The sequence below is a fragment of the Spermophilus citellus genome, assembly GCF_964194105.1.
Source record: "Spermophilus citellus genome assembly, chromosome: 7".
Taxonomy (NCBI): domain Eukaryota; kingdom Metazoa; phylum Chordata; class Mammalia; order Rodentia; family Sciuridae; genus Spermophilus; species Spermophilus citellus.
The window spans coordinates 111,166,722-111,184,777 of record NC_138188.1 but is presented as its reverse complement, the minus strand read 5'-3'; the positions used below and the strand labels follow the sequence as shown (position 1 = coordinate 111,184,777).

General features: G+C 36.2%; 1 protein-coding gene across 1 annotated transcript in view; it reads right to left on the bottom strand.

Annotated features, from left to right (window-relative positions):
* PAK2 (p21 (RAC1) activated kinase 2) overlaps positions 1–13,093 on the bottom strand; it is a 73,515-nt gene extending 60,422 nt beyond the window's left edge. The window contains exon 1 of the mRNA XM_081300850.1: positions 12,785–13,093. The gene's annotated coding sequence lies outside the window, so the exon portion shown is untranslated. The remainder of the gene's footprint in view (positions 1–12,784) is intronic.
* Positions 13,094–18,056: the final 4,963 nt, after the last annotated feature.

Sequence of the window (18,056 nt, the reverse complement as noted above, 5' to 3'; positions counted from 1 at the left end):
ACCCCATAAATAAATTAATTAAATAAAGGTATTGTGTCCATCCATCTACAACTAAAAAATTTATAAATTTTAAAAAATGAAAAAGGGCCAGGAGTGGTGGTGCATGTTTGTGATCCCAGCAACTCACAAGGCTGAAACAGAAGAATCACAAGTTCAAGGCCAGCCTCAGCAACTTAGCAAGGCCCTGCAACTTAGTGATATAGGTCAGTGGTAAAGGGTACACTGGGTTAAATCTCCAATATAAAGAAAGAAAAATGGGTGAGGGCACAGGAGGAGCAATAAATATATGAAATGTTCAACTTCACTGAATATCAAATATATACAAATTGGGACAAGATAACTTTTCCCTGTTAAAGTGATAATTTTCAATCTCAGGTAAAATCTTTTAGTGAAAGATGAAGGTCAAGATTGATTTGAGAGGCTGGGGCTGTAGCTCAGCAGGAGCGCTTGCCTGGTATGTGTGAGGCACTGGGTTGATTCTCAGCACTGCATATAAATAAATAAACTAAAAGTCTATCAACAACTAAAAATATATTTTAAAAAAAGACTGATTTGATTACTTAAGTGGTAATCTAAGTCTTAAAAACTGGAACAGAGTTTCAGGTGTAGTTCAGTGGTAGAGTATGTGCTTACATGTGCAAGAAAACAAAGGAACAGACTCATTCTAGTGAATAATGGTATCAAATCAAAGTCACTCATGTAGTCTGTCCCAGATTTCAATGAACACAATTTATACCAGACCTCTGAGTATTCCCACTAGCTATAAGGTCATTAAAACTTAACTGAAAAAGACTCATGAACCAACCATGTTCTGCCTCATAAAATGAAGTTCAACCCTCTGCCTAAAAGAAGATAGGAAGATACCTTATCCCTCTGCACTAGCCATCCCTTTATTTAGAGACTCAATGTCACTCTCAAAGGAACAAACTAGTCAAAACATCCACGGTTATGCAGAGGCAGTTCTTGTAGCAACCAGAGTTCCTTATCTTCTCTGATTTTTCTACATACATTAGAATGGCATGCATGTTCCAGAAAACAAATAAAAAATACCTAAGTGTTTGTGTATATGTAAGGTTCAGGCAGAGCTGTATAAGAGCAGAAACCTGGACTGACAAACACATCGCTTCCTGAGAGGCGTAATCAAAAAAGTAAAGTGTAACACAGCTTGCTTTGATTCTAACCTTACACCAGCTGGAACCAGGAAGAGCTCTTAGTGTAGCACATTCTAGAAACCAAAGATTTTTATATATTATGTCAGTTCAGAGTTACACGGATAGAAACACTTTGATAAGAAACACTTTGATAAGATCCCATTACCCTAACTAGAACTGCATATTAGACGAATGCCCATTATTCATTGGGAATCAGGCGATAGGTTGTGTTTTTAACTCTCAACATACACATAAGCAAGTTTCATCCAGAACCACAGTCAACAGCAAAGGCAAGAAGAACTCACAAACATTTCTAACAAATGCACAATTATTATTCAGTGATGAATAGGCAGGAAAAAAATACAATGATCCCAACAAAAAAATAAATCAGCACAAGGAAGAAGAAAGATTACTCTTCACATGGAAGCAGGGCCCAAAACCAACTAACTTCCCAACATTAGGTAAACTTTATAAAACAGGTGTATATTGAAATAAAAGACCAAGATGAAATGAGAGTAATTTAAGAAGAAAAGGGGGCCATGTGCATACACCTATAATCCCAGCTACCAGGGATGCTGAGGCAGAAGGACTACAAACTCATGAGGCAAAACATGAGGAAGGAGGAGGAGAAGGAAAGAGAGGATAAATTTTAAAAGGATGCAAAAAATTAAAACTGCAACAGCAGAAATAAAATCAATACTGAAGATAAAAAATGAAAATCAAAGGTGATAATAAGGGCAAACATTTGAGCAGCTCACAGAGAGGACAGAAATGGTAAGCCAACTTAACAATTACAATGTTTTCTTTAAAAAAAACATTTTTATTATTTATTGATGGAACTTTGTTTATATGTGGTGCTCAGAATCGAACCCAGTGCCTCACACATGCTAGGCAAGTACTCTACCACTGAGCCACAGCCATAGCCCACAATTATAATGATTTCAAGGAAGAAAAAGAACAACTGAAACAAAAGTAACAACCAAAGGTATTTCTGGAAATTAAAAAAAAAAAAAAAGTATGTCAATCAGGAGAAACTAGTATTTCAGGCAACAATAGTGAACATTTACAAGACATGATCTGTTGAAATACTTCAATAAAAAGAAAAAGGAAAATTCCTACCACCATCATGGCACAGGAAAAAGAAAGAATGCGGGACAGGACAGCCTGAAACAAATGATTAATGCAAGTTGACACAGAACAACATTGACAGAATTTCTGAGGAAGTCAATGACTTGATAATTTTATGCATGGCTTCCAAGTACTCCTACTATAATATTAGTTGAAAATATATAACATATGAAAATGTACAACATACAATGAATCCTATCAGCATGCACATCCACACAACTGGGGTCCTAATTAGAGTAAGATATAGTCTATGTACATATAATTCTAAAAAAATGGATTTTCTGTCATGTGTAACTAAAAAAAAAAAAACAATTTTTTAAAATGTATGATAGGTGATATATATGATCAATCAATTTAAATTTGAAACCTAGAAAACTGACAACCCACCTAAATACAGTTTAAATAATGTGTTAGCACTGAATGTAATTACTAGGAAAAAAGTCCTGAAAGAAGATGAAGTTAAAAATACTAAATACAAAATATATTTTAACAATATCCTGGGTCCCAAGCTCATCCTGGAAGGCATAAGAGGATGAAATGAAGAGGGTCTAGGGAAAAAAAACTAGTCTTCAGATAAAGGGAGAATCAAAATAATTTTCTTTTTCAGACAAATCAGAAATGTTTAATTTTTTTCAATTTAGAACAAATTTGAATTCACTTAAACTAGTATACTTTAAATACAGAATTTATGCATTCCAAATATTTTAAATAGAAGCAAACCAACAATAACTCACATAGTTATGTAAATAGAACAAAGTTATGAAAACAGAAAACACCAACAGATGAACGGATAAACAAAATGTGGCACAACGGAATATTACTCAGCCTCAAAAAGGAATGAAGTACAAACATATACTACGACATGGATGAGCCCTGAAAACATGCTACCCAAAATAAACCAGACAGAAAGGGACAATTAATGTATAATGCCACTTTTATGAAAATCATAAAGACAGAAAATAGATTAGAGGTAGGACACTACAGGTTAGCAGTAGGAAGGAATGGGCAGTGTTTAGAAAGCACAAAGTTTCAGCTGAGGAAGATGAAAAACATTTGAGAGATGAATAATGGTGATGGCTGCATTACAGTGTAAAAGTACTTCGCGCCAAAGACTTCAAAATGGCAGAGATGATAATTTTATTACATATATTCAACATAAATTTAAAAATAAAAACAAAGCAACAGCAAAAATAATAATAATAAAAAAGAAAACATTAAGTAAACATCAGAAAGCCAGCAATCATTATGACAATAAGCATGAATGTCTTAAGTATCCATTTTGGACTAAAATATAGTCCAAATGTAATTTAAAAAGAGACACAACAAAAACAAAATTGCAAGAAAAGATAAACTTTAGTAGTATGCAGGACAAAGAAAGTAGATGGGAATTTAAGACAAAATATAAGATGCAAAAATATTAAGCAACACATTTTTTGTTGATAAAGCATAATCCATAACAAAGACCTTAAGCGGCACAGAACTTATACCTGCACCAAATACTGCCATCAAAATGTATGAAAAACTCAGAGTCAAAGGACGAGAAGATAAGCCACACATGAAGAAAAAAATACACAAAAAAGGACTATTTCCCAAAATTTACAAAGAACTCTTAAAACTCAGCAATAGGAAAACGAGAACTCAATTTTAAAAAATGGGCAAAAGATATAATTACTCACCAAAGATGATAGCTGGTACAGTGGTACATGCCTATAATCCCAGCAATTTGAGAAGGTGAGGCAGGAGAATCACAAGTTCAAGACCAGTCTCAGCAACTTAGTGAGACTCTGTCTCCAAAATATAAATGAATGAATAAAAGGGACTTGGGATGTAGCTCAGAGATAAAGTGCCCCTGGGTTCAATCCCCAGTACAAAAAAAAAAAAAAAAAAAAAAGAACAATGACACAAATAATAGATCAGTATACTTATAAAGAAATAGAAAAAAAGAAAAAATATATAGATGGCAAAGCATATGAAAAGATACTCAACATCATAAATCATTGGGGAACTGAAAATTTAAGAACTAATGTTATTACTTCACATACACCTGAATGGCTAAAATCTAAACCACTGGTAACAGCATGCTGGCAAGAAGATGGGAAATAGGAATTCTCATTCATTGCTGGTAGGAATGCAAAATGGTGTATAGCTGCTTTGGATTTCTTACGAAACTAAAAGTATTCTTACTATACAATCCAGTAATCATGTTCCTTGATATTTACCCAAATCAGTTGAAAACTTATGTCCACACAAAAACCTATATGCAAGAACCTGAACAAACATTACTCTGAAGAATACATACATATGGCAATAAGCACATGAAAAGATGTTGAATGCCACTAATCATTAGGGCACTGCAAATCAAAACTACCATGAGACAACATATACCCATCAGAATAGCTACTATTTAAAATTGGAAGGGGCAAATAAAAAGTATAGCAAGGATATAGAGAAACTAGAACTTTCCTGTATTGTTGGTGGAAATGTAAGTATAGCCAGTGTGGAAAACAATTTGGTGGTTCCTCAAAAAAACTTAAAAATAGATTTACCATACGCCCAAGCAATTCCACTTTGGAAAATAGAGTATCAAAGAGATACTTGTACATCTATGTTCATAGCAGCATTATTAACAACAGGTAAAATGTAGAAGCAATCCAAGTTTCCACTGATAGATAAATGGGTAAGTAAAACATGGTATACACATACAATGAAATATTATTCAGCCTGGGAAAAAGAAATGATTTTTAAACATGCTATAAGCCAGTCACAAAAAGGCAAATACTAGATGATTCCAGTTATATGAATAGTCAAAATTATAAGAGACAGGAAGTAGAATGGGGAGTTTATGTTTAGTGGATATGGTTAGTTTTACAATATGAAAAGAGTTATAGAGATCAATGGTGGTAATAGTCATCCATTATTATGAACATATTTAATACCACTGTATACACTTAAAAATGGTTAAAAAGGTAAATTTTCTGAAGTGTATTTTATGCCACATTGAAAAACTGAGGGAAAAAAAACCATAGAAATGGATATTGTATAGCAGCCTCATTCCTAATTTCACAACTTGGAAGTAACCAAAATGTCCTTCAATAATTAATTGCATGAATAAATAGACAGTGGTAGGGGCGGGGTTGGGGCTCAGCAGTAGAGCACTTGCCTCGCGCATGCAAGGCCCTGGGCTCAATCCTCAGCACCACATAAAATGTATATAAATAAAATAAATGTAGTTGTGTCCAACTATAACTAAAAAAATATTTAAAAAATAATAATAATAGGGGCTGGGGTTGTGGCTCAGTGGTAGAGTGCTCGCCTAACACAGACAAGGCCCTGGGTTCGATCCCCAATACCACATAAAAATAAATAAATAAAGATATTAAAAATTATAATAATAATATAAAATCAATAAATAGACTGTGGTAAACCCAGATAATGGATGTGTTAGAAAGAAATGAGCAATCAAGTCATGAAAAGACATAGAGAAACTTAAAATGCATATCGCAAAGGAAAGAAACCAAGTTGAAAATTACATAATGTGTGATTCCAACTATAAGGCATTCTGGAAAAGGAAAAACAATAGAAACAGTAAAATGATTACTGGCTGCCAAGGGTTTGGGGAAAGGAGAGATGAACAGAGAATTTTGAGGAAGGGAAATTATTCTGTACGATACTATAAGGGTGAATAAGTATCATTATACATATGTCAAAACCCATAGAATGCACAACACAAACAGTGAACCCTAATGTAAATTATGGACTTTGGATGATAATGACATGTCAATGTTGATTCAGAGAACTACTCTGGTACATGATGCTAACGTTGAGGAGGCTTGAGGGAAGGGAGCATGAGATATATGGAAACTCTGATCTGTATTCAATTTTGCTGTGAACCTAAAACTGCTATTATATATAACAAAGTCTATTGGTTAACATACACCCAGAATTTTAAAAATTAGAAATATTCACTCGATAAACACATACTTATTGCACAGCAACTTGTTTGAAGCTTTCCAGAACAGAACATACCAAACAAATTAAGAAAACAAGCGAAGAACAACAACAACAACAACAAAAAACTGGAACTATCAACTGTTTGGAATGTACTGAATAGAACATCATTTATGTAAAATTACAGAGTGCAGCCAAAGCTGTACTCAAGAGGCAAATTAAGAGTTTTAAAACTTTTTATTTTTAAAAGGAACTGAAAATTCATTAGATTAGAAAAAATATAACAAAAAGAAAGAACAAGAGTAAATAAAGAGAAAAGCAGAAATCACGGATCAAATAAAAATAATGAAATTGCTAATAAAAGACCTTAATGACAAAAAAATATTACAAAAACTTATACAATAATAAATGTGAAAATCTAAAAAAATTGACCAGGGAAAATTAAATTTTCAAAAATAACTCATTTGTAGTGACTCCTAAATAATATAAGTAATTACAGAAGTACTAGGGATTAAATCCAAGGTGCTCTACCACCAATGCTTTTTTTTTTTTTTTTTTTTTTGAAACAGGATCTTGCTAAATTGCCCAGGCTGGCCTCAGACTCAAACTTGTGATTCTACTGCCTGAGTCTCCCAAACTGCTGATATTACAAATGACAGCCACCATGCCCAGCTTTTGCCTACTCTTAATAAAACTAAATTTGTATAAGATTCTCATCCATCCTTTCAATAAATTATTTATTCATGACTAACATGAGTAGAATTTTGGATCCTCACAATCTATGACCTACGGGATACCTATAGTTAACAGAAATTTTTAGTATTAAATACTCCTATCAATAGTTAAAAAGAAGCTAGACATGGTGGCACAAACCTGTAATCCCAGCAACTGAGGAGATTAAAGTGAAAGAAATCTAAATTTCAAGGCTAGCCCAGGCAACTTAACAAGACCTTGTATCAAAATAAAAAAGGATGGGAATATTGCTCAGTGGTAAATCACCCCTAAATTCAATCTCCAGTACCAGAAAAAAAAAAAAAAAAGTTAAAAGAAAAACTATCACCTAGTGAAATTAAGGTACAACCCCACAATGAAAAGTCTAACAAAAATAATTTTTAAACATTTTTTAAAGGAGAACAGAGTGAAATGTTCAAGATCCATCATTAAGTAAAAAAGAAAGTCAATTATTCAAAATTATTCTGATTTTATAAAAATAAAGTATAATAAACGCATAAGTAAAAGGAGAAAAACTACTGGCAAGAAACACACCTAAGTATCAACAGTAGTTATCTACAGGTAATATAAGAGGTAATTTTTTTTAAACCTTATTTTTTCCAAATCTTTAACAAGAAGAGTACAAGGTTTGAAAAGAATTTACAATACAGAAACTTTATCAAAAATTTAGCTGATTGCCACTATTATATCTGCCAATCTAACTGCCAATTCTTTAGTAAATTGCTCTTTAGAGCACCTAAGATTTTTGTCTAAATGCTTTTCCCATCTCTATTGCTTGCTTTTATTATAGAACAATTTGCTCATTCATAAGATTAAAATTTTTAAATAATCTCAGAACTTAAAGAAATAGTAATTTTTTAAGGCTAAAGTATACTTTAATTTGTATTTTGAGTGTAAAACCTTCTATCTTTTGAGAAACTTTTAAATGTTTACATAAAAAAACAAATTACCAATGTAATAGCTTGATCAGAAAGAAGTTAAGGAAGAATTCAAAAGTGCACCAAACTGGGCTGGGATTATTATAGCTCAGAGGTAGTGTGCTTGCCTTGCACACATGAGGCACTGAGTTTGATCCTCAATACCATATAAAAATAAATTAATTAAATAAAGGTATTGTGTCCATCTACAACTAAAAAAATGCCCCAAATGAGAAATAACTCTTATTTCTAAATGAGTAACTCATGCTTTCAACACACAGAACATAAAGATTATGTGTTAAAATGTTAAGATAAAATATATAATATCTAAATCATAGTGAGATCAGAAAAATTCTCAAAGAAAGCTACACACAAAAATTGAGACTTGAAAGGTGAGGATTAATCAGGTAGATGAGAAGCAGGGGTCAAAAAGGGGCATTTTCCCTTTTTAGAAAATGTGATGCTTACAATAAAAAATATATATTTCCTCCTCCAATCCGTATAATAATACTAATTTTCACACCACAGTCCTAAAACACTTTTACACCTATATTTTATTTCTGTAACAAACTATTTTAAGCTCTCTTATCCCTACCATGAACAACAACAACATAACAGAAGGATGAGGATTCAAACAATTACTGTGGGCATGGTGACATAGGCCTATAATCCCAGCAACTGTGGAGTCTTGAGGCAAGAGAATTGAAAGCTCAAGACCAATTTCAGCAATTTAGTGAGACCTTATCTCAAAAAGGGGGGAGGAGATGTTGCTCAGAGATAAACAAAGCACCTCTGGGCTCAATCCCCAGTACCAAAAATAAATAAATAAATAACCAACAACAATTATTAAAAGTACCATAATATAGAAGAATGTGCTTTATAAAGGTGGATAGGGAAGAATTTTTTGTTTGCAGCGCTGGTGATGGAATCCAGGATCTTGAGCATGCTAGGCAAGTGCTCTTACCAATACTAAACTACACCCCCCCTCCAACAATCTTAGTAACGAATTAATACCTATTACGTAAAGGACTAATACCTATTGTGTGTAAAGAACTACAATTCAATAAGGAAATATGAATAAGAAAGTATAGATTGGTAAAATCTTTTGGGAAGGCAATTTAGAATCTACCAAATCTTAAAATGCACGTTTAAAAAATTCTCTTTATGGAAATGCACAAATGTGTATGCACAAAGACGTGAGGAAATTCATTAAGGCTCTAGTTTTAGTTGTTCAAAACAAACAAATGATTATGAACAATTAAAGTAACTACCAGATGCTGGTATGGTGGCACACGTCTGTCAATTCCAGCTACTTGGGAAGCTGAGGCAGCAGGATTGCAAGTTCCAGGCCAGCTTGGTAATTAGTGAGATACTGTCTCACAATTTTAAAAAATAATAAAAATGGGTTGAGGATGTATATAGCCCAGTGACAGAATGTTCCTGGGATCTACCGCTCTAGTACTGCAAATAAAATTAATTAATTACTACCATATAATGGAGCATCTATTTCCTGATTGTCAAAAACAAAAAGATGAAGTGCAACTATTCATATTAATATGGAAAATAATACACAATGATCAGGTTTTTTAATTTTAAAATAAATGTAAAAAATATACAACATGTGACACCAATGCTTAAATAATATTTTTAATAGTGGGTAGATACCTCTAAGGAATAGGACTAGAAAGTGAGGAAGGAATAATTTTAACTGTTTAATTATAATCAACTTGTTCTAACCTTTCATAATGAGCATTTACTACTTTTGAATTTATTTTAAAAATAATAGAAAAATACACATTTCTAGTCTGTTATTAAGGTTATCTCTGACAGCTGAGATTAAGATGATTTTGTCCTGTTAATTGTTTTCACTATTTCCAAATTTTTCATAAGAAATATGCATCCTTTTACATTAGAAAAACTATTTTCAAAAAAACTGTATTTTATTTCAAAAGTAGAAGTATTTTATTTTTTTCTCATGTAAAATTAACTTTATTCTCCTGAAAGATAATTTTTAAATTTAATTATGACTGCTGGGCCCAGTGGTGCACACCTTAATCCCTGCAATTGCTAAGTATTTTATCTTCATTGTCTAAACTGGCATAAACAGCTCTATGAAATTAATATTATATTATTATATTATTATCCCCATATTATAAATAAGAAAACTAAGTTTTGAAAAGAAACTGTATCTTACCCAGGATCAAGAAGAGGAGCCAAGATTCAAATCCAGGCCTCCAATTCGTAAGTGCTTAGGATATAAGGAGTACATACCAATATGAGATAACACAGATAAAAGACTTGAACTCTAGAATCTTGAATGAATGATCAGACTATAATCAGCTAGTGATCTAAGAATCAGTAGTGAAACTATTTTGATTGGAAGAAAACTATTAGTATTTGAGGCAATGGGGGCTATTTCCCTCCTCCCTACTTATGGAAAGGAAAAAGGAAGAACTCATAAGAACAAATTCCAAGTAACTTAACACCCTCCCTCTGATTAGTCTGTATTTAATTAACCCTCTAACTGGAAAGGGTTTTGATAAAATGATCAAATCCCTGAGGACTTAATTCTTGCACATGGCCCAGTTTAATCAAAAACAGAAAATTCAGGAAGCCAAAAGAAATGTATACATGAACACCATTACTGAAATAACCAATACTGACAGATTAAAGACAGGAAAAATTTATCAGTACCTTTTATTTTATCCTTGGCTACTTATACAAGTTCTCTCATTTTTTAAAAAAGTAAAATTGAAAGTTTATGCTCAGCTATCAGAACAAGTTCTAAGTTCCCTCTTTTAAAACATAATTGAAAAGAAATACAAACTAAACTGTTAGCCATGTCTACATGGAAACCTATCATGAAGATCAAAGAACCACATGTTTAGTAGACATATACCACTACAAACTCAACAGTTACTTTATGAGTTTGAGTTTGCAACACTGGCATTAAGTGTCACCAAGGCCAAAATAATAACACTCTTTCTGAATGATGGCAAACCTGGAATCAAGACTCTAATGGAAGTGAAATAACCATGGAAGTCTTAATACAAATTATCTGCTTTTGCGGCTAGAGAGCAGGGTGAGTTTTGCCTGTAGTTTCGGTGCACCAAAGGCTGAGGCAGCAGGATGGCTCCAGCCCAGAGTTAAGAGGCCAGTCTGAATAACACAGTGAGACATCAGCTCAAAACAAATATAAAACAAACAAAACAGTTTATAGAAATAAGTGGCAGAGAAGTTGGTATCAACAGAACAAGTTTCACACTGCTACATTTCTACACCTCAATCCCTCAGGCCAACAAGGCATCCTGATAAATTACAGACAACTAATATTTGGTATAAATGATGACAGTATTGAACCTAGTACTAAGCTATTTTTCCAGAGCCTATTGGAGAGAAAGGTAACAGTGGGGTATTTAGTGAAAACAAAACACACTGAATTTAGGTCAACCTCTTTCACCAAAATCTGAAAGTCAGATTAAGACCTACATATATTATAGGCGAACACCCAGGTTCAGTTTCCATAATGTAAATCAGTGTTCTTAGCTAATTAATAGCTAGAAAGACTTAAAAGCCAAGGGTGAAAGAGTAAGAATTGCCTTAAATCAATATCTCTAACATGAAAAAGTCTTTCATTCATGGAGGAGGGGAGAAATATATATAGAGAGGAACATGAATGTTTTACATAGCCATACAACTTCTGGCAAAGCTGACAAGTTTTAACCTGCTTTAAAAATTACTGTTCACCGCCTTCATCCCGATCTAACTTATTAAATGCTATTCTTTTGGACAACCCTACAAAAGCAAAACCCCCAGAGCAAATTCTTGTACATTTCAATATCCTGCCTACTTATAAGAGCGGAAGAGTCAACACAGCAGGGGAAAAAAACGTGACGTGCACAACCTTGATCCAAAATACAGCTCGTCGTAGTCTAATTTTAGGCCTAACCATTTTGATTGTCTTTTTACAAAGTTTAAAAAATAAAACAGAAAAATTACAGATCACTTGCACTAAGATTATATTAATGGGAGTTGGTTATTATCAAAGGGGCAACAAATCATGCTCACACTACTCAGTTATTCCCATTAAAAATACTTGGATGGGGGCAAACTTACACCAACTGACAATGGCAATTACTCTAGACACTTCAGTTCTTCGGGTGACTATATCTTTAAACAATCAGTCAAAAGGTTGAGTACACCGAGGAATTTGTGGCAACGTCTTATGCGTGCAGGCGCGTCTGTTTCAAAGAAAGCCAAACATGGTGAAAAGCCAATCTCAACTTCACCTAAGTTACCTAAAGAAGCAAATATTCACCTCCTGGCAGAAGATCAAACAAGCACTGTGAGAAGATCCGAAAATTCTATTCTTAAGCGGAGGCCCTCAACTCCCGGGTAAACTGTTTCTACTAATGTGAACTAGAGCAAAAAGAGCTTACAGTTGAGAAGAGTTAAGAACTGGGACAACAATCCTGAGCAGTGAAACTGCAGCGAACAGAGATAGCAAGGTGGAGCTGAGATAAAGGGGGGGAAAAAATCAAGGAACCAACTCCGAGAGGTCCCGTCCAGCGATAGTAGACCGAAAAAAAGGGAGAGGGTGAAACGCGAGGGAAGGCAAGACCAAGAGTAGAGCCACGATCAGAACAGGGCTGGGTCCAGGAAGAGCCAGCCCTGGCAGCCCAGCAAGCTTCCCATTTCGGGCTAAAGCCGAGAAGAAAACAGCCCCAGGGAGCAGACAATGAGCCACCGCCCCAGGAGTCGGGGCCCCCAGCTCGCAGGTGGCAACTTCCCGGACCTCGCGGGGCAGGTCCGTAGTCCCAGGCCGCTCCCACCAGCCAGGCCGCGGAGAAGGGAGGGATGAGGGCGACGGCCCGCGTCCGGGACAAGCGGGCCTGTCTGCACACTTACCCCAGGGGAGGAAAGGTCCCCGCCCCGGCGAGGCGCCTTGGTCCGAGCTCCTGGCGGGCTGCGGAGCTGCCCCGGGCGAGTGCGCGGTGCTAGGAGTGGAGAGCCGGGCAGGACAGCGCGGCGGGGCGGGAGGAGCCGCGAGGGAGTGCAGCCGCTGGTAAGCTTGGCCGGGCTACGACCCAGCCCGGCGGCGCCAGGGAGGGGAGGTTGGGAGCCTTCGGCAATGGCGACGGCCCGGGCCGGAGGGGAAGCGGAACAACCGCCGCCGCTGCGCGTGGCCACAACCCTCGGGGAGGGCGAGGGCGGTGAGCGGGGGGCGGGGCAAGAGCACGGCCCCGCCCTGACCGCAGCCTTGGATCGGGGGACGGAGTTGTGCACAACCTCCCAATCGGCGGGCTCGCGCGGGGATCCTGGGAGTTGTAGTTTAATCATGATTACTGCTTCCCCCACAACACACACCCTGCCTTTTTTGGGTGGGTGGAGTGGAGATGGTCTTTGTATTGAGAAGGACAGCCATTTCCTCATTTAATTCAGCATTGCACTGTCTCCAGTCAGGTTGTGCATACCGATGATGCTGTCACAGCTGCCAGAGGATTGCTGACATATTTGATCCAATACATTTGTTTCTGGAAATTCATCCATTCTCCATTTTGCTTTTTATTTCTTTTTTTAACCTACAAATTCTCACTACATTTTGCTGCTGATTTAAACCCAACTCTTCGCAGATTAAGGCTTCTTTATTTTTTCCACAAGAGTCAATGAATGTATTCATGTATTCAACACACATTTCAGTGTCTAATATATAGGATACCCATTAGTCATCAGGGACACAGGTGAACATGACTCACCTTGTCTTTGTGAAACTTACAAATATGAAAAGAGTAATTAAAGTACTAATATCTGGTATGAGGAAAAAACTGAGGGAGATTACTTTGGATAGAGTGGCCAAAGAAGCCCTCTTTTCAGAGTTGACCTTTAAGCCATGAGAAACATCCAAAGGAAAGCATTACAGGCCGTAGGAGAAAATAGGTTTCCATTGTCAGTTAAGAAAGCCTATGTAGCCAGGTGTGGTGGTACATGCCTGTTATCCCAAAGGTTCAGGAGGCTGAGGTGGGAGGATCCCAAGTTTGAGGCCAGCCTCAGCAACTCAGCAAGGCCCTAAGCAATATAGTAAGACCCTGTCTCAAAATTTAAAAAAAAAATTAATAAAGGCTCAGTGGTTAAGTGCCACAGGGTTAAATCCCCAGTACCAAAACACCAAAAACCAAATGAACAAAAACCAAAATTTGAATGCCATAGTAGGAAGTCTGCAATTCATTCCAAGAATCCACTAAAAGATTTTAAGTGAAGCAGTGATATTATCTGGCTTATTATACTTCAAGATCACTAAACTGCTAATTGGAGAACAGAGTATAGGGATGCAAGAGGAGAAGGCTAGTGAATGAGAGAGGCAGTAATCATGATGGACACTAGGCAGACAATAGTGGAAAAGGAGAGAGGTAATCTCAGGAGGCAGAGCAAAAAACTCAATTGATATATTTAGAGAAAAGAACCAAGAAACAACATGGCAACTGAAAAATGAGGAGGGGGAGGAGGAGAGGGGGAGGAGGAGGGGGAGGAGGAGGAGGAAGAGGAGGAGGAGGAGGAAGAGGAAGAAGAATGTTTTTGGTAGTCTTCCAAACTTCACACTAACCCAAACAAGAAGGAAACCAGAGTGGTATGCAGGGCAGAGAAACCATGGTTGTTCAGATTGAGAGTACCTACTTATCAAAGAAATCTGTATGGTTTTAAAGGCTGTAAAGGAGACAAGAGAGCAAAGATAAGGCCTTGGACCTGTTCAGGAAGATGGGTCTGTGATCTTGGTAACTCAAAGGGGTTATATCCTCAAGAACATACTGGGAACATGCAGAATATTTACTTTAGCCTTGGCTTGGCATAGACAGAAAAATAAAAATTAGTCTGTAGAATTCTTAACTAAATTTTCCCTTATATGAGTTTAAAAGTTCCACTTTATAGCAAAATTCAGGAAACTTCACGTCAGGAAAGTAACTGATAATGCTTAATTAAGGATCTGGAAGAAACAAATACAAATCCTCACGGCATAGATGCACCTTCAACCCAGCTCTCAAAGAATTCCACAGATGAGAGGATTTCAAAAGCTAAACATAAGTACCCAAAATATGCTTATAAAATACCCAAGGAAATAACCCACCATGAGCAGATCAAGAGAAACTAAAACAGACACGAAGTCCATACAGATGTTGGAATGACTGGTTAGAGAATAAAATAAGTTTATTTAAATGATTAAATAAGACAGAAACTAAAAAACACAAGAAACAAAACTAACTTTTTAAAAAATGACTAAGCAACTTTGTAAAGAAACCAAGTAGAATTTTCAGAAATAAAGAGTAACTGAAACTAAATCCAATGTTTGGGTTAAAAAGCAGATTGCACACAATTGAAAAGAAAATTAGTAAACTGGAAGACAGATCTAAAGAAATTACTGAGAACAGGATGTGCCCCTGGTTTCAATCTACAGTGGGTTGAGAGGCTGAAAACAGTTCAGAGACAGAAAAAAATGAAAGAAAGTTTAAGAGACATGGAGATAGACTATAAATGTCTATCATATCCCTAATGAGAATTCATGGAGAGAAAAAACAAAAGGTCTCTGTTGTTAATAACATCAAACAACAGTTCATGATGAAATAATGGCTCCTCGTGGTGAGAATGTTGAGAATCTTCCAGAACTTATTAAAGATAAGAACCTTCAGATTCAGGAAGCAAACTGAATTCCAAGCAGTGAAAAAAGAAATCTCAAACATATCAAAGTAAAATTGCAGAACCCCTGAGATATAACAACCAAAAGTAAAAGATATTGCCTACGAAGAAACAACTTATTAAATTCATAGCATATTTTTCCAAAGCATCAAAGGGATGTTAGTCTATAATGAAATAAAATTTTCAAAGTACCAAGAGAAAACAACTAAGTGTACACCTAACTAAATTATCAATCAGATGAATGAGGCTGAAATAAAGATATCATAAAAATTTTAAAAAAGATATTACTAATAACAGAGACATACTAACACAACCCCTAAAAAGACATACTTTAGAGCTGGGTGTGGTCGTGCTTACCTATAATCTCAACAACTCAAGATGTTGAAGCAGAAGGATCAAAAGTTCAGAGGCCAACCTCAGCAACATAGCAAGGCCTAAGCAACTTAGCAAGACCCTGTCTCAAGTTTAAAAACCAACAAATTTTTTTTTTTTTTCTAAATGGTCTGGGGATATGGCTCAGTGGTTAAGTGGCCCTGGGTTCAATTCCTGGTACCAAAAAAAAGAGATAATTTAGATGATATAACCAGATTTAGATCTTAAAAAGAAGGTGAAAGATACAAGGTATCAGATCAATAGCTATTTACCTGCCATCCTATATCATTAATTAGGACAATTGTGAAGAATATACTTAGTGCATACTATTTCATTCTCTCATGGTCTACCAAACCCTACATTTGGCCTTGAGGCTGAAGCTTCCTGTCTGGAAATCTTGTCAGAGGTCGCTGTGGAAACAGCAGGGAGCGAGGCCCTAGGGCTCCTGAGCCAGAAATGTGAGCTCAGAAATGTGACCTCAGATTCTGCTCCTCCAGGGCCTTAGTTTCCCATTTCCATAGGAAAACTGAGGTTGACTGAGGACCCGCTGTGCAGCCTCCTTAGTCCCTCCTCTCATGAGATGCTATGGACTCTCCGTGTGTTCAGAGGAGCAAGGAAGGACAGGTTATGGCATAGGGATTGGACATCCATCATCTGGATACATGGTCATTGCTCCACACAGTGCTTCTGGATGAGAAAATACAATCCAAACAGTACATGAGGGTGAAAAGCTCATGAGCAGCAAGATGGTCCAGGTGGCCCTTTCTCTATAGGGGATAGTTTTGGAGATAGGTTGTGAAGGTGCTAGAAGTGCCTCTTATGCCTGCACAAGAGAGATACCATGTACTCACTAGAGAGGGCCATGAGCCCTATAAGAATGACATCCCAGAATATACCCAATATGGAAAATAAATGCCTGAGGAAATAACTAATTGGTAAAATAATACAGGATTCAGCAATAAATACAAGAACACGTGAGGTTACACTGGGGATGTTAGTAGTAAGATTGAGAAGTGAGCAATCAAGGAAATGTAGAAGACCCACAGAAACACAATGAAGCACAGGGTCGGATGTAAGGATTTATCTTTGAACTTTGCCAAGCAGGAGCTTCTGGGGCTGAGGGTGATGGCCTGGAGGACACTCAACAGGCAGGTGGCACAAATGGAGAAAAAACCTGTATGAGTAAAAGTGATTTACAGTTTGTGTCATTCCAAAAATCATGAGACACATAAACATTTGTAGCTATGTTCCCCATAATTATCAGCATCCCCAGGTGGATTAGAGCCAAGAGACCAATGATGAGGTCGGTGGTCTTAAGCCTGAGTAGAGAAGGAATGTGAAGATGTGGAAGAGAAGAAGGAGGGTTTTGGCTGAGATCCCAAGGCCAACTTCAGAAAAAACAGCATTTCTTATGCTAATATATAGTTGTTTGGTCTTTTTCATTTTGGGGGCAAGGAATCACATGGTATATATCTTAAAAGAAAATGAAGAAAATGTCTTTATTTCAAATAGTAACACTTTCATCAATTTCAATGTATATTCTTATCATCAGGAAGTGTGTGGATTCACCCCAACACATCCTTTTCCCACTCAAGTCTCTCTGACACCCTCCAGATGCCATTTTCCTAATCTTACTAAAATAGGTCTTGATTATGTAATGATTGTTGGGCTCCACTGTACATTAGCTTTTCTATATGTTCATAATTACCATATATTATTGAAAATAGTTTTTTATTATAATCTCATCCCAAGGTTTTCTGGGGTAGTGTCTTGTTTTTCAACTTTCTCTTCTTGAGTAAGCTGTTCAAATTGTTTGAATTTGCATCCATGATTTTCCATTGAGTTCAAGTGTGACCTTGGGCAGTCTATATGGTGAACTCTGATCATGTTATCTATAAAATATAGGCAGTCATATTACCTGAATTCTAGAGCTATTATGAGTAAAAGAAGATGAAGTACCTAATACAGAAGTGTTTTTGACATATAATGACCTCTAGAAATATTGGCCATTTTTAATTATGCAGTTCCTCAGATATATGACTTGGGAGATTTATTTCAGTTCTTTTAATAATGACTACCTCTGTTGTTGCCTCAAAAAAAGAAAAACAAAAGCAATGAGTTA